The sequence below is a fragment of the Cricetulus griseus genome, chromosome 3 (assembly GCF_003668045.3).
Source record: "Cricetulus griseus strain 17A/GY chromosome 3, alternate assembly CriGri-PICRH-1.0, whole genome shotgun sequence".
Classification (NCBI taxonomy): domain Eukaryota; kingdom Metazoa; phylum Chordata; class Mammalia; order Rodentia; family Cricetidae; genus Cricetulus; species Cricetulus griseus.
Genome location: NC_048596.1, coordinates 112,940,932 through 112,961,429, shown reverse-complemented (window position 1 = coordinate 112,961,429; position 20,498 = coordinate 112,940,932). Strand labels below are relative to the sequence as shown.

General features: G+C 41.8%; 1 long non-coding RNA gene across 1 annotated transcript; it reads left to right on the top strand.

Moving 5' to 3' along the window:
- Positions 1–9,790: 9,790 nt before the first annotated feature.
- Positions 9,791–18,342, top strand: LOC113831968. The gene is made up of 3 exons (XR_003483868.2): positions 9,791–9,961; positions 15,985–16,151; positions 17,940–18,342. It is a non-coding gene; the product is annotated as an uncharacterized LOC113831968 (long non-coding RNA).
- The last annotated feature ends 2,156 nt before the right edge of the window (positions 18,343–20,498 follow it).

Sequence of the window (20,498 nt, the reverse complement as noted above, 5' to 3'; positions counted from 1 at the left end):
AGCTTTGCCCAGTGCTTAGCTGCAGATCTCTGCATCTGCTTCCATCAGCTACTGGATGAAGGTTCCATGCTGACAATTATAGTAGTCTTCAGTCTGACTACAGGGGAAGGCCAGTTCAGGTACCCTCTCCACTATTGCTTAGTTTTATCTGGGATCATCATTGTGGATTCCTGGATGTTTTCCTAGTGCCAGGTTTCTTGATAAGCCCATAATGGCTCCCTCTATCTAACTAATTCTTTCCTTGCTCTCCCTCTGTCCTTCCAACTCAACCATCCTGTTCCCTCATGTTCACCTCCCAACTCCCCTTTCTTCCTCCACTCTTCCCTTCCACCCTCCCCCTTCCCTCTCATTCTCCCAATGTACTCCAGAGATCTTGTTTATTTCCCCTTCCTGTGCGGATCAATGTGTGTCTAGTTCAGGGTCCTCTTTGTTACCTAGCTTCTCTGGGGTTGTGAATTGTAGTCTGGATATCCTTTGCTCTATGTCTAATATCCACTTTGAGTGCATACATACCATCTTTGTCATTCTGTATCTGGGTTACCTCATTCAGGATGGTTTCTTCTAGTTCCATCCATTTTTACAGGTTCTTTCTAAAGGGTGTATGCATCATCTAAGAGTTGGTCTGTATTGATAGTCTAGACCATCAAAGGACCAAGACCTGTCTTTAGTCACCCAGCTGAGGCCTCTGCTTGCTGTATTCCCAGTGTCCTGGCTGCTTACAATTTTCTTTCTTTTTTTTTTTACTTTCTTTTATTTTTCTTTTTGTTTTTCGAGACAGGGTTTCTCTATAGCTTTGGAGGCTGTCCTGGAACTAGCTCTTGTAGACTAGGCTGGTCTCAAACTCACAGAGATCTGTCTATCTCTGCTTCCCAAGTGCTGGGTGTGTGCCACCACTGCCCGGTTCTGCTTACAATTTCTTATTCTCTCCAACTCATTTGTTGGCCTTCCACACACTATTGGGGCTCAGAAACTGACATTCCAAAGTGAAGTTCTCACTTGTAGTTTGTATCTGACAGAAGGCTCTCCTGTAGCTCATCCTTCACTTATAACTTAGAATATAGATGATAGAGTCCATTTCTCCAAGGAGTAGAAACCAGGATCTCCTTTTCCCAGACCCAGTGATTAAACCTCACTAACTTTCCTATCTTTTACAAGTTCTCCATGAATTCTGTGACTCACCTCATTTCATTGTGAGTCACAAGATTCTCATTCTGGAAGGTTCTGTTGCATACCTGGAAGGAGGAAAAGCTGCAGAGCAGCCAAGGGACAGACAGGGCTTTCTCTCATTGTGTTAGTATTAGATCACATACTTTTTTGTTCAATGTGTTTCTATATGGATGTCCATTCTTTGTTGAACCTAAGCTTCAAAATGGATAGTTCACTCTGGGTCCTTGTGTCTTCAACCTGAATGTTCCTGTGTCATGTAAAACGATGATCAAATAAATTTGCTGTATTGTTTTTCTGGCTAATCTGTCTTTTGTTATAGTGGTGTCTAACACAGTCCTTTGTTATAGGCTATAAAGGTTTTCCCACTTGCTGCTCCAACAGCAGAAAGCTCTAGGTACTTTAGACATTAATAGGTAAATGATGCAATGCTGAAACAGGCAAGCTTGATTTTTTTAAAAAAAGATTTATTTATTTATTATGAATACAGTGTTCTGTCTGCATGTGTCCCTGCAGGCCAGAAGAGGGCACCAGATCTCATTACGGATGGTTGTGAGCCATCATGAACTCAGGACCTCTGGAAGAGCAGCTAGTGCTCTTAACCTCTGAGCCATCTCTCCAGCCCCTGTAAGCTTAGTTTTTTTGTTTTTTTGTTTTTTAAATTTATTTATTTATTTGTAACGTGAGACTTAGTGAAATGGAACACCATGCTTTCAGTAACAGCATGGATGAGAGTGTTGTTTCTTGTGTGCTAGGAATCTGTTAACTGTTATCTTCCTTTATTTTTGACGCTGGGCCTTACACACACTGAGACTTGGTTCATAATATTTCCTTTCATCCTTATGCCAACGAAGTGGGTATTACCATGTTTCTGTCAAAGACACGGGCTTCTAGTTAGTAAGAAACCTGCCCTCAGTCTCATTTGAGTGAGTGGGTCAGAGGTAGCCTGGAGCCTCACTGAGCCCAGGCTGTTCCTTGTGCTAGTGGGTGTTCTCCCACAGCATTGAGCTTCTTTCTACTTCCTGGTTGTGGTCAGGTGCCTCTCTTTTTTCCATACATGTATCACACTTGGAGCTGTGTGAAGGCCAGCTGCTGGAAACTGGTTTTCTGTCACCTGGGTGAGTGTCTTCAGACCCCATTCACTGTCGTCACCTCTCATTCTTTTGTGTGTAGCCTGCTGTAGGACAGCCCCTCCAACTTAAACTGATCTCACTGTGTGAGGAAAGGGAACTTTCTCAGAGTGTGGGAAGTTGCTGGTCTGGAAGCCTTGCTTTGTAGCACAGTGTGAAAGTAAAGCAGGCCTTTTATCATTGGCAACTCTCCATGGTTATTTCTGCTAGATGTTACTAGGGCCACAGTGTTGGGATGGAGCATGGCCAAATCATCTTTCCACAGAGTTGGCGTGTTTTCTGGGATTCGTTGGCCTCATGACCACAGGCAGGATTTTCAAGGGTGAAGGCTGAGCTACAGGCTATTACCCCAACAGAGAAAATCTAAACCAGTTCATGAGATCTGTACTGTTGACCCATGTTCCCTTAAGCTGTTACGAGATATAAGGTGGATGACTGCCATCTCAGCAGCAGAATAATATATATACACACAAAGTTTAGTGTTATGCATCCTTGCCACGGAACTGTTTGACACAATTTCATTGATCTGAGCTTGCCTCTTATTTCACTAAGAACATCTGTACAGTCTCTAACATCTGTCTACTCCCTTCTACAATGGCATATTTCCCTTTCTGAGACCACTGTGACTCAATTGCTAGGACAACCTCTGCACTGTGTACACTTTAGACCTTGCTCCTTATTTATTCTCTCTAGGACATCACTTCAGCCTCATTCTTCCCATCTGTCTTAGAATTTCTATTGTTGCGAAAAGACATCATGACCATGGCAACTCTTATAAAGGAAAACATTTAATTGGACTGGCTTGCAGTTTCTAAGGTTTAGTCCATTGTCATCAAGGTGGGACATGGCGGTGTACAGGCAGATGGTGCTGGAGAAGGAGCTGAGAGTTCTACATCTTGATTTGCAAGCAGTAGAAGGAGATTCTGTGCCACACTGGGTGTAGCTTGAGCACATAAGACCTAAAAGCTGCGCCGCCACAGTGACACACGTCTTCCAACAAGGCCACACCTCCTAATAGTGCCATTCCTTATGTACTAAGCATTCAAACACATGATTCTATGGGGGCTTTTCCTATGTGAACCACCACACCATTATATAACCCCCTCTTTGCTGGATCAGTTCTGCTAGCTCAGACTTGTCATAATTTCTGCTTGTTAAAAATAAAAATAAACGGTTTCTCAAAGACTACTATATTTTTTGTTTTATTATTATCGTAAGTTTAGAAAAGCTGCTTATGAGAAGACTGTTGTCTCTAAATCTTTTGTCATTCAGATTACTTTGATAGTGCTGAATTCAATGCTGAGTCCCCAGTACTTAGGCATTTTAGACTCTTTACCTGTATTTTTCCTTCCCAGATTCTCTCCAGTCTGACTGTTACTGTCTTCTTCAGTGAAGCTCCTTAATTCCCAAATTTGGGCTGGTTTGGCTAGTCCATGACTTTTTTCCTCTTCCTTATTTACACTCATATTCTAGATGAATCATTCAGTACCAGGACCTTATGGATCAACAGCCTGCTTATGACCTTCCAATTCATATCTCTAGGTAAGACCTCCCTTCTGAACTGCATACTCATCCATGAAGACTACCACATCCAACTCACCATTCCAAATCTGAACATATGATTTCCATTGGTCTCCACCAAATGTCCAGCCTCCAAAGGCTTAGGCATTACATTTGTACTCTCCAAACTTGTATCGTCTTCTAAAACAACATTGTAATTAATAGACTCTGCCCACCCCAACCCCGAGACTGGCAGGTTCTACTATGTAGCTTAGTCTGGCACTGAATTTGTGGCAATCCCACTGTCTCTGCTTCCTGCATGCTGCGGTGATAAGCACTGAACATCACATCCAGCTCATAATTTGCTTTGAAGAATGTTTGAAGCATTTAACATGGTCCCTGGCAAGGAAAAAATTGGTAACTGTACCTCTTATCACAGTATGTTTCCTGTCTAGTTCTTAGTAATTCTTGTCTCTTTCTATTTTTTTTAATCTTACAATAAAAACCCTAAAGTTCACTCCAAAGAACCTCTAGTTATCCCGAAAGCATCTCTGAGTCTGTCTGGCAATGGGTTCAAGATACAAAGCTGCACCGACCCTTCTCTAAGACATATTTGGCACTTTTGTTCTTCCTAGTGCTTCTCCTGGCAGTGTTGTCTCCAGGGACTTTCTTTTCTTATCCCTCCTCTGCAGAGGAAACTGCTTCCACAGTTCTCCAAGCCACTCCCCTTCTTCAAGTCTTTTGAGAAGCCTAGTATTTTAGGGATCATCTTTAATCATTTTGACTGTCATATTGTCCCCTAACTGGCTTTGGAAAGAACTTCTTATAAAAAATTTCATGTATGTGCTATTTTTCTAGAAAAAAATCTGGTGAATAACTTTCTCCATTCTAGAAGGTTATAGATAGCAATAAAATCAGCCTTGCACTGGGGCTGCTGTGGAGTCAGGATAAGGAAGAGCTACAGAAGCCATTGTGGATACCAGGGAGGAGATTCATGGTCCAGCATAAAAAGTTTTTACTGCATGCATTTTTTTTGAGACAGGTATTATGTAGCTTATATTGACTTTGAACTCACTGTGTAGCCAAGATTAAACTGAACATCTAATCATCTGCTTTGCAAGGGGCATGTGCCAGCACACTTGATTTATGTTATGGTAGAGTTTGAATAAAGGCTTTTGCATGCCAGACAAACACTTTACCAACTGAGCTACATTCTCAAGTTCTTGAATGCAATTAATTTTTTTTAAAGAATTACCTTTATTTATTTTGTGTGTGCGTGGGCTCCATGGTGCACTTGTGGATGTTGGAGGAAAGCTTTTGAGAATCAATGGTCTCCTTCCACCACATGTGTTCCAGGGCTCAAACTTAATTACATTTAGAGCTAATGCCTTTACCTGATGAGCCATTTGACAGCCCCTGAATGCAAAGACAGAGTAATTGCATTAAAATGTTCTGCTTGTAGAGGAGCCAGGTGCAGCCATGGTAAGGCCAGGAAGCAGGAGAATTTATAGCAGAGAGTCTGATGAGCAATCTACTGTGATAGAGTTCAAACCTTTGCTGACTTAAACTTTGGGGTCAACAAAAATGCCCAGGTTTTTCACAAAATGAGCCCTTGAACTTCACACATTTATAGATTTATTCTTAATATATGTTTTCATAGTTTGAACACATTTTGGCTTTACAGAAATTTCAAAAATGGTAGTGTTCTCCATACTGTTATCCAAATAAGGGATTAACATACGGAGTATGTAAAATTAGCATAACACCTGGCAAGTAGAAAGTACTAGGTGATACTATTTGATATGCCATAATTATATATGATAGTAGATGATGGTACATTATATAGTACAATATACTATAAGCTGTATATCATTAAGCATGGTAATTATATTAATTTCAAAATGTTAGTATATTGTAATGTGTCCCTCATGTGGGTTTGATTATTTTTCGTGGAAAGCATACATTTCAAAAGTCACATCCTTTCCCACGCATCCTATCAGGAGTGTGTAACTTGTTGGTTTCTGATAGTTTTCTAAATTATTTAGTATTCTGGGAGGCATTTTTGAGATAGAAAATATCCTGCTTCTGTGTTTCACCATCCTTCCACCCAGGACTTTTAGCATCCCCCAATGGTATTGTCTATAACAGTTAGTACTGTAGTGTTTGCCTAATGGCAATTCTCTATTATTCCTTTCACAATTGTTCACTGGAATTATTTGACAAAGAAAGTATGTCCCTTCTACCCTGTTCTAGTTTGCTTTTCTGTTGCTTCAATAAACACTATGACCACAAACTTCTTGGGCAAGAGTTTATTTGGCTTACAGGCTATTGCCCATCTTGGTGGTAAGGCAAGGCGAGAACTCAAGGCAGGAGCCTGGAGGAAAGGAACTGAATCAGATACTAGAGAGGAACAACGATTATTGGCTTGCTTTCTCTATCTTGCTCAGCTACCTTTCTTATGAAGTCCACTCCCATCTGCCCAGGGATGGCACACCTGCCTACATCAATTAGCAATCAGGAAAACTCTCCATAGTCATGCCCACAGGCTAATCTGATAGAGGCAAAATTCTTCAGTTGAGATCCTCTCTTTCCAGGTGTGTCTAGGTTTGTATCAAGCTGATAGAAACTAAACAGCACCTATCTTATATATCTCATCTGCTTACTCATAATCAATACTGATTAATGACTATCCATTTGATTGGGATATAAAGTGAGATTATCATTATTCTCTTACTCAAAATTTCCCAGGATGGGCTTCTGGGACTCTAAGTTGGCTTGTAGCTCCCTCTCTCTGCTCCTTTCCTTTCCTTTTCCCCTCTTTTGTATTCTTTGTGCCTTTACAGATTATTCAAGTTATTTTCTTTTTATTTTCCCAGCCCCAAATTCTGAATGAACACTTTCTTCAAGAAGTTCTGATTTTTGGTTGTTTTTTGTTGTTGTGTTTTCAGTGTAGAATAACATTTAGAAACTAAGATCTAGATGTTAGACTCCATTGCACTGACTGGGTTGTTGTCATTGCTCTAAGTCCTCTTACAATGAAACCCAGTTTGTGTGTGTTAGCTTATCTCTACCTCGGTATCTATTTTTGTTGTTCTTTTTCCAACATGGAACAAACATGTCATTATTCTAAATAAATTTACTTATTTGTTCAGTCCTAAAATACAGATAAAATCCCCTCACACTTGATAATTTATACTCCCGTGAAAAACAAATACACTAACCAGAGCACAACATCTGCATATGATTCTTTTCCCTTTAGCCTGTACCATATACAATCAAAATACTGTTTTCCAGGGTTAAATGAGTATGTTCTTTGACACTCAGCTTGTTTAATCATGTTAATAATTCATAATGCAATTCCCCTAGTTTGTTCCTGCTTGTATGTAAGGGAAACTATATAATGGTTCTAAGAGTTAGTACTGTGTACAAGTTATCATCAAAGAAATGTCACTCTCTTCTTACCACCATTACTCTCTCCCATTCCATACCTTCTCATTCATTCATTTTTAGGTTTTGTTTACTGAGTTTTCTTTTGAGAAAGGGTCTTTCCTTTTTCCTTTCCCCCTCTTTTTTATTTAAATTAGAAACAAGCTTGTTTTACATGTCAATCCCAGTTCTCTCTCCCTCCTTCTCCCCTGGCCCCCACCAACCTCCTATCCCATCCCCTTTCTGCTCCCCAGGGAGAGTGAGGCCTTCCATGGGGGTATCTTCATAGTCTATCATATCATTTGGAGCAGGGCCTAGGCCCTACCTACCCCGTGTGTCTAGGCTGAGAGAGTATCCCTCTATATGGAGTGGGCTCCCAAAGTCCATTCATGTTTTAGAGAAAGGGTTTTTCTAAATAGGCCAGGCTGGCCTTGAACTAGTGACCCTTCATTTCAGCCTTCTGAATTCTGGGAGTATATGTGTGTGCTACCACACCTGGCTTAGTATATTATTTTCAAGGTCCATCCATGTTTTAGCATATGTCAGTACTTCATTCCTTTTTTATGGCTTAATAATATCCCAGTGTATAGATATACCATTGTTTTGTTGTACATTCAATATGTCACTAGACTGTAGATGCTGCTGCCCTCAACACTCACATACAAGCATTTTTTTTTTTGTGAACATGAATTCATTTCTCTTAGATATACATCCAATAGTGTGTATAATTTACTAGGTCACATAGTAACTCCATATTTAACATTTTCAGGAACTGTCAAAATATTTTTCCAAGTGTATCATTTTACAGTCCCATGGGTATGAGTATTTCAGTTTTCTTAATATTCTTTCCAATCCTTGTGATTTATCGTAAGAAAAAGTTACTATAGTCATCCTACTGGGAATAAAGCGGGATCTTTTTGTGGTTTTGGCTTGCATTTTTCTAATGATTTATGTCACTGAGGATCCTTTTATTGTGGCTTTTGGCCACTTATGCAACTTGTGTGTGTGTGTGTGTGTGTGTGTGTGTGTGTGTATGTGTGTGTGTGTGTGTAGAAATGTCTATTCAAATCCTTTGCCCATTTGGAAAGCTTGATTATTTGTTGCTTAGTTTTTAGTTCTTTACATAATCTGGGTATAAGTTCCCTGTCTGACATTATTTGCAAATATTTCATCCCATTCTTTAAGTTGTCCTTTTGATTGTCCTTTGATACATAAACTTTAAACTTTGAAGTTCACATTACCCATTATTTTCTTTTGTTGCTTGTATTTTATGTCTTGCCTGATTCAACTTTAAAAATTTATGCTTTTTTCCTTTTAGATGTTTTGTTATTTTCTTATCTTTATTCCTGTCATTTATTTTGAGTTAAAATGCAATACAGTGTCAGGAAGATATTCAACTTTCTTCTTTAGCATGTGAACACTTAGTTGTCTTGGCACCACTTGTTGAAAAAACTACTTACAGAATTATCTTGAGGTCTAGAGAAATGGCTCAGTGGTTAAGAGCACTGGTTGTTCTTCCTAAGGACTGGGGTTGAATTTTCAATACCAACATGACAGTTCACACACATCTGTGACTCCAATTCCAGAAGTTATGATGCCCTCTTCTGGCCTCGGTGGGCACTGCATGTCAGTGGTACACCTTAATGCAGACAAAACACTCATCTGTCTGTCTGTCTGTCTATCATCTATCATCTGTCTGTCTATCATCTATCATCATCATCATCTATATCTATATAGCATATATGTGTATATGAAGAATTGTCTTGAAGAGTCTTGTCATAAAAATGATTACCCAGAAATGTGAAGGAAGAACTCTTAATTGTCAGTCCCTATGGGCCAACATACTTTTTTTTTATTGTAAATTGCCATTTATAAATTTATTATAAACAATTATTCCGTTATGGAGACTGGGAGATGAGTCTTTACAGTGTATCCTGCTGATATTTTTTTCATAGTTTGTTAGATGACTTTTTGTTCTTTGTTTAAAATATTTTGTTAGGAAAATCTATTGACCTTTTGTTTCTCTGCCTCTGTTTTTGAGAAAACAGTTTCCTACTTTGAGGTTATTGTCTTATTTTCTTTTGGAAGTTTTAGAGTAGGTTTTTACACTAGATCGTTAATCGGTTTGGATTTTTTCCTTATGCATGTTGTTTCAACATTATTAAAAAACATTTCAGTCTGAGTGATTTGAGATGACTTTAAATTTATTATGTGCTTTCTTTTCTAGTCTACTGGTCCCTTTGTATATTAAAGCACCAGCCCTGCCTTGTTTGAAGCAGAGGCTTTATAGTATGAATTAACGTCTGGAAGCCATAATCTCCACCCATGCTCTTTATTTCCACCGTTTTGTTTTTCTGTATGCTTGAATCCCCATATGAACTTTTATAAAGCTCACTGCTAACATGGGTCCACCAAACTTTCCATTACTTTGTAAGGTTTTAAGATCCAGCTTTAGTTATTTAAAAGGTTAAGAGCTTTATCCGCTGAAAAATTAACTCCTAAAAATCCACTAAGGAGTTCCTGGGTATTCACGTGATTCTCTTCTCTACACGGGTTACAGCATTGATACCATACCCTCCAAGCACACAGAGAGTATCCACAAGGCCTCCATTTGCCAACCAGCTGTCTGTGAAGACCTCTTCCAGCAGGACCAAGCTCTAGGTATTTTACGGTGACATGACTGACGAACTGTGAGGCAATAAAGAGCAGGTGGCTTACTTTGAATTCCAAGTTCTCCAGAGGTAAGAGAACAGCCTCTTTTAGGAAGGGCCCACCATTCTTGTATCAATGGCCTGTGTGGTCACCACCAAGGCACCCACTCATATGGAGGAAGGTGCTTTTTCAGAACAAAGGGAGTCTTCTGCCCTTTAGCCCGTAGGAATCAGTACCTGGAGGTAGCAGGTCTTTTCCTAATTGCTACCTCACTCTAGCAGTCATCAAAGGGCCAGCACAGGGTCACAGTCCCTGGGCTGCGGCCATCTCCCAGTGGCCAACACTAGGCCACTGAGCGCCACCTGCTGGAGGCAGCGTGTGCCTCAGGCGCAGCGGGGAAGAGTGGGTCCCGAGCTCTGTTCTCCCGGAGTCGAAGGACCGGGTTGAGCTGAGGGCCTAGATGAAGTGGCATCTGCAGTCCCCCATGGTCCGAGGTCCCAAATCCTGAGGCGAGTGTATGAGGCCTGCGTGCCTCGCGTCACAGAAACTAGCGCTTTGAGAGGCTGAGAAACCGGGCTTCCTATCTGCGCAGGCGCAGCCCCGGCGCGCACCCAGCCTCTCAGGAGCGCGCTACCGGGTAGGGGCGTGCCCTCCCGCGATGCGCTGGTCTCCGGAACGCGCGGCCATTCCAGGAGCGCGCACGCGCGCTGAGGGTAGCTCTGGCCACTTGGGGGCGCACACACCTCTAGTCCGCTCCTCTGAGCGCAGTGGCAGGTCTCCTGAAGTGGATTTAGTCATTCAGGATGAATTGTTTGTCCCATTACGAGGAAGACATTGTGGGTGCTTTAAATAGAGCATGGCGAATTTAGGTGACACATTTAACGCGAGGGAAGAAAAAGATGATTTCCACTCCCCGAAGCAACAGAGAATCGAAAAGAGGAGGCATATACATCAATAACTGCCTTGCACCCCAAATAAGATAGGTGCCGACTTGGAAACCTAGACAGGAGAGCTGAAACAGGAAGATGATCAGGTGAGTTTACATGAGGAATTTGGGTAGGTGAAGGAAAGCAGAGTGAGAACTTGAGAAAACATCTGGATTTAATCTGTCTTCTCTGCTTTTGCATTGGCTTTAGCCTTGGACAGGTCTAATCTGAACCTCAGTTTCTTTATCTGGATAATAGATAATAACATCATCTGGCAAACCTATAGTGAGTTAAATCTGAGTTGTGTTACTTTTCTGGGATGGCCAATTTCCTCAGCTTATGGGTCCCTGGATACTTGCTTCTTGTGCCAAGCTGCTTCTGGATCTCCTCACCTTTTCTCACCCATAAACAATTCCTTAAACTTAAAAATGCTCTTCTTTCTGCCTTAGCCCTCCACCTCCCAGATCTATGCAGACCTTTCCATTTTTACACTTCTGAAACACAAAGTTATGCCCTTGGGGTCTTGGGACACTTTCTTGGGCCATCCTTTGCCCCTGTCAACTACCTCTCCAAAATTCTGGACAACACCACACTGTCTTCAGCTGGCCCCCTTGCCTACTTACCCTTATCACAGCCTTACTTATCTCTGAATCCAAAAACTAACTCTGGGTCCCATTTCACAATCTATTCCCACCTCTCTCTCAACTCCTTACTTATAAAGGACTCCAGTTCTTCCCACCATCTAGAATTCTGTCCCTCCAAATGTCTCCCAATGAAAATACATCACTCACATTTCTTGCCGGTCCTCCACTTAACCCATCCACACTTGTCCATTTGCCCCAACATTTCTCAGACCCTCTTCATTTTTGTAATGAGATGCTTGAAGTCCTCTGACCTCCTCCCTATCCCTCTTATATACAAGAAGGTCCTCTAGCTACTTCTGACTATACTTTCTATACAGATGGCAGTTACTACCTGTCAGAGGGCCACTGTGTTGCAGGATGTGCAGTGGTCTCACACAATGTCATTGTTGAGGTGGCTTCCTTACCCCCACCCCCATAACAACAGGCAGAACTGGTAGTCCTCACCAGAGCCTTCCAGATTGCCAAAAGTACATTATTAATGGTGTATAAGACTCCAAATATAGCCGGGCATTGGTGGGCATGCCGTTAATCCCAGCACTCAGGAGGCAGAGGCAGGCGGATCTCTGTGAGTTCGAGACCAGCCTGGTCTACAAGAGCGAGTGCCAGGACAGTCTCCAAAGCCACAGAGAAACCCTGCCTTGAAAAACAAACAAAACAAAACAAAACAAAACAAAAGACTCCAAATATGCTTTCCAAATAACAAACTTGATTATCTGGAAGGAATGAGGCTTTCTAAACACAAAAAGCAATTCAATTACTAACTCTTCACATATTTGTATCCTCCCTGAGGCTTCTTTCTTACCTTCAGATTGGCTTGGTTTATTGCACAGCATACTAAATTGACTCCTCCATTGTCAGTAAAGCCCACCATGCAGCTCTTTCATCCATATGACTCACCCAGCTCCAGCCAAGATACTCTCCTGCATGACCCAGAATACAACATACCTAGCCATCCTTCAACATAGGCCATCATTTGCTACATAAAGCACACATTTCACTCTAATACCAAATCCCTTCTATCCTTTCTCCAAACCCACATGTCTCTCACATAGTTGGCAGATAAAACCTTTCTACCTAATCTAACTCAAACTTGTATATGTCAACATACTAACCCCACCTCCACCATGTGACCTGACCCATGCACCAGGCCTGAAGACTGCTTCCTGGCTGCGATTGGCAGATTGACTTCACTCATATACCCACTGTAAAATGCTTTAAGTGTCTATGGTCTGCATCAATACATTCTCCAGTTGGGTTGAGGCCTATGCAACCACAAATAAAAGGGCATTGACCATCACCACCCCTCTGTTCTCCAACACAGTCTCTTGCTTTAAACTGGATATGCCCCTCCTTATAATTCCAGAATTCATTTCTAAAGTTACCCAGGACTTGGTTCAGGTGCTACAAATACCCTGGCATTTTCACACTCCATACCATCCACAGTTCTCTGGTAAGGTAGAGGACCCTCAAAGAAATACTAACCAAATTTGCCCTGGAGCTTCATCTCAATTGGATTAAACTTTTCCCTATAGCTCATTAATCTCCACATATGCCTTGCAAACCCTTCAATCTTTTTCCCTTTGAGTTGATGTTTGGGAGATCCCTTCCTCCACTGGTCCTATGTTACTCCCCTTCTCCCTCCCTGATAAATGTCTTCCCTCTCCTTTACAGGCAATCTGATCACTCATCTGGACATATTCTGACTGCCTTCTTCCCAGGCCACTTACAAATACTCCAAGTAGTCCTATACAGGCTCTCTTTGCACTCCTCAACCAACCAACTCTGCCATTCCAACCCAAGTGGCAAGGGCCCTATACCATGGTACTTATGACCTGGAGTGTAGTTAGGATCCAGGAAATCCCACATTGCATCCATCTGTCTCATCTAAAACCTTTTTTTATCACCCCTCTTTCCCCATTCCTCAGTCCTCTCCTAACCCCCACCTTACATATTTTTCCATACCCTCCAGCCCCCCATTTCCTTAAAATTACCCATTCTCCACTGAACTAAAGGAATCTTATCCCTCTCCTTTCACTCCTGCTTCTCCTCTGCCCACATAACTGCTAGTATGCCTGGCAATTTTAGGTTAGGGAAACCCCAATAACTCAAAAAGTCTCTACCTAGATTATTGGTATGGCTTCCTGCAATGCTCCTATTACAATCACTACAGTCTTGTTCAATCACTGTTCTGTCTCAGCAAACCACAACTAATCACATTTCATCTGCTTCACCTTTGATGAATTCCTCCCAAAGTGCCAACACTCTTCCCAAATACAGGGGGTGGGCCTGCAAAATTCACTAGACAAGTACTAGCAACACCCAATGGACAGATGGCACTGGATAGTCGTTGAGACTTGTACTCCTCCCAACCACCAAGGTCAACACCCTCCAAATATACATAAAAAACCCATAGGAAGACAGATGGGCCACTGGGGTCCAAATTCTTTTTATAATGGAAAGCAGGTTAACCCCTTTAAATCTGGGACACCTATGGCCACAATTAGTGTTCATTGCCAACTGGTTCCCCTAACTACATTGGCTGTCCAGATGTCCTTGATCATCAAGAACTCTGAACAAATCCTACATACCCAATTACTAGACTTAACCAAACCCAACCCCACCTCACCTACTTCCTCTTTGATACCAACACTCTCATGGCCCAACCCTCACTCAGGTTGAGACCCACACACTCATGGCCCAGCCCTCACTCAGATTCAACAAATGCTTCTCCTTCCCAACTGCATTGATCCCTCCTTTAATATTTACCACCACTTTCTTTTCGCTTGTCTTCTCTAGCCTTAGTCTCTCTCAGTAGAGATGCCTCAGTTACCAATCCCCCACCATCCATGACTGACTGCTTATCCCTAACCATCCAAGCTCCCATTTGGAAAGCAGAGATGGGTTCTCTCAGTTTCTCTACATCACCCCCAAAGACTTATTACCTATTATCCCTTTCATCGTTTGTCAAAAGCTTCCCCATTCATCCATAGTTCCCAAATGTCTCAATCACAGAGTCCACTTAGGCACCCCAGGAAAGGCTATTCTTGGGTAACAGACCGGACCCTGTTTTCTGATGATAGCCAATCTAGATTTTTCTGGCTCCTCTCAAGAACTCATCACCCAGGGCTGCCTTCTTGCTTATTATGGTGGGTGTGTTTTGTCGGATATTTGTACACTGTGTGAAGATATTTTGCTGTGATTGGTGTAATAAAAAACTAAGTGGCCAATAGCTAGATAGACGAGTATAGGCGGGACTTGTGGGCAGAGTGAGAACTCTAGGAAGAAGAAAGGCAGAGTCGCCAGCTAGACATGGAAGAAGCAGGATTGGCGATATGGAGATGAAGTTACAAACCTCATGAGAAAGTGTAGATTAAAAATATGGGTTAATTTAAAAGAACTAGTTACCAGCAAGTCTAAGCTAAGTCTCTATAATTATTGGGAGTTGGTGGTATAAAAAAAGATTCATTACAAACGTGAGTCTGGCTACTGCCTTAAGTGGAATAGGTGGCCTGGGGAACTTTGGGTCAATCTGTCCTCACTGCTTTGGACTTCGAGGCCAAATTACAACTCTTTTTTGGATTCCATGGCTGAGTCTAGTGACAGCTTACCTCTCTGTCCTGAGTCTCCCTCCAGAAACACCAAGCCTTAGATCTCTTACTAGCAGAAAAAAAAAGGTGGGGGGGGGGGATAACTTGCCTGTTCCTCATGGAGGAATGTTGCTATTACATCAATTTATACAATGTTTATAAACTAGCTCATCTTTCTGAGGGGCTGCTGAAAGCAACTTCCTTGATCGACTCTAGTTCTACAAGCTGCTTCTAGTCCTCCCTAATGAGATGAGTCTGGCCTTTGATGGCCCCACTTGTCATCATTATTTTTCTATTAATTTTTGTCCCTCTACTCCCTTTCTGTCTTCCTCTTTCTTGACTAAACAAATTCGACAGATAAATAACCAAACATTTCATCATCTCCTCATTTCTGTTATCAACTGCTCATTTCTGAAGATGATATCATTTCCTCATTTGGCCCATGGACATCTTATCTGGACTTGGACTGGTCCCTGATGGTCTCCAGGAGGACTTCTAGCTTCTGCAAATGCCTTTCTGTGAGCCAGGGTACCTGTATGAGGCAATTACTGAACTAAGGAACTCATCCTAGCAAGGACATCCCCTTTGTCTCCTGAACAATCACACCTACAGTGTCATCTGCTGCTGTCTTTGCCAGATCAGAGGCAGCCCACTTACCTTTCTGCAGTAGACAAATCTTTGTGCTGAGAATTTGGTGTCTGGGTGTGTTCTGTGCCAATTTCAAGGAACCTTAAATACCTATATGCTACTGGCTCATTTTATATTCAATACAGATGAAACGAATAAAGCTATGAACTCCTAAGACTGCATTTTGCAGTCTTATCCCCACTTCTGTCCCTTCCAAAATGATGCTATAACCTATAAAACCAGTAGATGGCGTGAGAGGAACAAACTTAAGGAATTATTTACTTTGCTACTTACATTTTCTTTCTTCTTCCTTTTTTTTTTTCTTTAGATGGAATTTTCTGGATGTTTAGGAACCAAAAGTACACTCAGATATAACCAATTCATGCCTTATATCAGCAGACTAAGCATATGCCGACAGTATGAAATTCTTGTATATTCAAGCATTTCACTTCAGTGCAACAGTGAAAAAGTGGCCTGTTTTGAAAGTGGGAAGAGGTGAGATTTGGGAATAAGGAATAGAGGAAGCTGTAGGCTTTAGCATTGCTTAAACATAATGTATTTCTCTTAGACTCCCTGGCTTGGGGGAAGAGCACAGATTATGTTTCTCATTGAATCCATGCTCACACAATTCTACAATGTTTATTAATTAAAATTCCTTTGGTCAGCTACCTCTAGGACATTTCTACTTAGCTGTCACACAGGTACCTTGCACACACACACACACACACACACACACACACACACACACACACACACACACACGCACGCACGCACGCACGCACGCACGCACACGCACACCACATTACAGATTGAACCATTATGTCAATCAACTCTGAATACCATGCACTTCGCCACCAGACAGAGATTTTTAGGGAATCCTTGTTTTCTTTCTAAGCAGTTATTTCAGAGAGAGAGAGCTCAATCTTTCAGAACATCTCTGCTTCAGTACAGCACCCTCCTGGGTTATGCAAATACAAGACCCTTTGCCCTTCCATGCATTTGCTTTGCTCCAAGCCCATCAGGCTGAAGAATGGGAAGAACTCAATCTTTCATCATAGCAAGGCTTCTACCTGATTTAAACCCAGTCCAAGTCGATGAGATATCATCTATGTGAGGTCATTAGGACATCACTTGCCACACAGGAGATGATCGGTAGATGGTTAACTACTGTGTTTAAGCAAGGAAGGCAGAATTATTATTATAAACTCTTTGATCACTGAATATTTGGTATTTTGGTAAATATTTTCTCACCTACCCCTTTTGGGGGGTAAGGTCTGATCTATTTATATCCCAGGTTGTCTTCAAAGTCTTGGTTCTTATGCCTCTGCCTCAGGTGTTTTCTGAGCTTCAATTTCATTTTAGAAACTATTAATATAAACATTAATATAATACAATATAAACCAGGTTGCTGAGTGTGCCACTTACATTAAGGAATTCAAATAGCTCACTGGGACTTTTGACACTGCCTGACCAGGCATCTATATCATCCTAATCATTGGTTGCACATGCAAGAGGTCTGTTGTAACCCAGTTACAGTCTGTGCAGGCTCCATTGTTGTGTCTTAGGTGCAGTATATAAACTGATGGCATGACCACTTCATAGTATGGATAAGGGGAAGGGTTTGATTTTTTGATATGAGAGAGAGAACAGCCAGGGGCATCTGGAAGAATCCAGGGCAGAGAGAGAAAGTAGTACATGAATATGGCTAGCAGATTAGACCTGGCAGAAGAGAAGCAGGAGCAGATCAGAAAGAGAGAGAGAAACAGAGAGGCAGAGAGACACACACACAGTGAACACAGGAAGGCAGAGAGAAAGAGGGAGGAGGGAGATGGAGAGGAAGACAAAGAGAGAGGAGCATAGATGAAGTAGCAGCATTATAAGAATAAGTAGCTGGGGGGATGAAGCCTGTGAACTGGGGAAGTTTCTGGTGGGGGAGGAGGTGGGAAGAGACAGGATGCTAGCTAGCATGGACTTTGAAATGTGTAGCAGGTACTTGTGGTACTGAGGGAGCCTGGTGGCCAGCATGTGCTTTACTTTGCTACCAGGCACTGCAGATAGCCACTTGTTGCTCTGCCTTTTGGTGTTTGTGGAAATGGGATCTGATGAGATGGAACTCTGATGTGCCTCTCAGGCCATTGATATAGAAAATCACAGTGGGAAGGATCTATTGAGACTATATAGTAATTGGTCTATTATTATATAAGACTGCTATTAGTGATAACTATAACAAGCATGGGGTCTAACATAGGAAGCTTCTGAAAACTCTGCTCTCTTTTCGTCTAGGTTAATGGAATCATTTTCAAGTATGCTGAGCTGGATCCTGAGAGTTAAGAAGACTGAGCCATTTTGGCTGTGTGTTTTATAAGCCATACGTATCTACAGATGCCAGAAAAAAGTTCAAAAATCATATTAGGAACCCTAGACTGCTTTTTCTACTTCACTAGGTACAATTTTCAAGGTCTTTATAAGCCAGGAGAACCCCTTCCTCCCCACAAAGCCAATAAAAGACCAAACTGGAGGGCTAAAGGGAAAAACAGCAAGTTCAAGACTATAACCCCCTACCTAGCCTTTGTCTGTTTTAGAACAACCTAGAGCTCCATCTAGTGGCCACCTATGGCCACTAACCTAGAGCTAAGAGAATGCTACATAAAAAGAGGGAGGAAGGGAGAGAGAGAGAGAGAGAGAGAGAGAGAGAGAGAGAGAGAGAGAGAGAGAGAGAGAGGGAGGGAGGATATGCGATGGGAGGAGTTAATGGGAGGGGGGGTGGAAATGATGTAAATATAACATTCATGTATGCAACTCTCAAAAATTAAAAAAATTAAACAAGACATAAAGGAATGGAGAAAGTGGGATTGCGTGCTTTATTCCGTAATTTGAGGAAATTCTTTTAAGTGTTCCCCACTTGGAATAGTGCTGGCTATTGGTGTGTCTATATAGTGTTTATTATATTGCATGCCACTATTCCTTCTGTTCATAGTTTCTGCAAGCCTTTTTTATTACAAAGGAATGCTGAATTTTGTTTAAGGCCATTTATGCTTTGATTGATATGATATATAGCTGCTTTCTTTATGTACTGAATTACACATACTGATTTAAGTATGTTGAAGCAACTTTGCATCCTTTGGGAAAAAACTGAGTCTCATGGTATGTGATCTTTATGTGTTCTTGAATTTTATTTGTTCACCTTATACACTGTTGGTGGGAGTGTACACTAGTGTTCTTAAAGAAAAAAACAGCCTCAAAATAGACCTATCATGCCCTTTCTGCCGACCCATCAGCAACTAGGTGAGTGACCCCCTGCTTTTACCCAACTCCTGTCCAAAGCGCCATTCACCCAGATCTCCCCAGGCTTGTCCCTGCTTGAAATAGACACGCTCAGGCAGGAGGAGCTCCCTGAATCTGGGTACAGGCCACTCTTCCTTCCCTTCCCGCCGACTGATCCGCCAGGAGGTGAGTGATCCACCACCGCTCTTACCCAACTCTCTTTCAAAGCCCCATCCACCCCGATCTCCCCGATCTAAAAAAAGTAGACCTGCCCAGGCAGTGAGGAACCCCCAGAGCCTGGAAACACCCCACTCTTACTTCCTGTCCCGCCCCCACACACCCGATCCCTATGGAGGCCTAACTCCTTCAGAGTGAGGAGACTACCAGGAGAGGTAAGACCATCCAGAGTTTCAGACATTGAATTCCTGGCCCCCACACACTACTGCTTAATAAGAGGAGATAGAGAGACCCCACCTGCACTCACTGGAAAAAGATATGGGAAGAAGACAGAATAAGAACTCGATCAACAACAGAAAGACCAATATGACACCACCAGAATCTAGGGACTCCACTCCAGCAAGACCTGAAAAGCCCAACATAGTGCGTGAAGAAGAGATGGACCTCAAAAATTATCTCGGCAAGATGATAGAGACCTTCAAAGAGGAAACAAGAAAATCCCTTAAGAAATAGAAGAAAAAGCAAGCAAAAAATTACAGGAAATAGAGGAAAAGACAAACCAAAAAATTCAAGAAATAAACAAATCTCTTAAAGAATCTAAAGAAACCCAAGATAAAACAAGCAAACAAGTGAAGGAAGCTCTTGAAACAGTTCAAAGCATGAAATCTGAATTAGAAACAATAAAGAAAACACAGAATGAGGTGATGCTGGAAATGGAAAGACTGGATAAATGATCAGGAACTAAAGACGTGAGTATAACTAATAGAATCCAAGAGACAGAAGAGAGAATCTCAGCTATTGAAGACTCGCTAGAGGATATACATTCATCAACCAAAGAAAACCTCAAGTCCAACAAATCCCTAACACAAAATATCCAGGAAATATGGGACACCGTGAAAAGACCAAACCTAAGAATAATAGGTGTAGAAGAAGGTGAAGAAACACTGCTCAAAGGTACAGAAAACATATTCAACAAAATCATAGAAGAAAACTTCCCCAACCTAAGGAAGGATATGCCTATGAAAGTACAAGAAGCCTACAGGACGCCAAACAGACTGGACCACAAAAGAAGTCCCCCGACACATAATAATCAAAACTCCAAATCTACAGAATAAAGAGAAAATATTAAGAGCAGCAAAGGAAAAAGGCCAAGTAACATATAAAGGCAAACCAATTAGAATCACAACCGACTTCTCAATGGAAACTCTGAAAGCCAGAAGGTCTTGGATAGATACCCTACAAGCACTAAGGGAGCATGGGTGTCAACCCAGACTACTGTACCCAGCAATACTTTCAATCATTATAGATGGAGAAAACAAGATATTCCATGACAAAAAGAGATTTAAACAATACATATCCACAAATCCAGCACTACAGAAGGTCCTGGAAGGAAAACTCCAA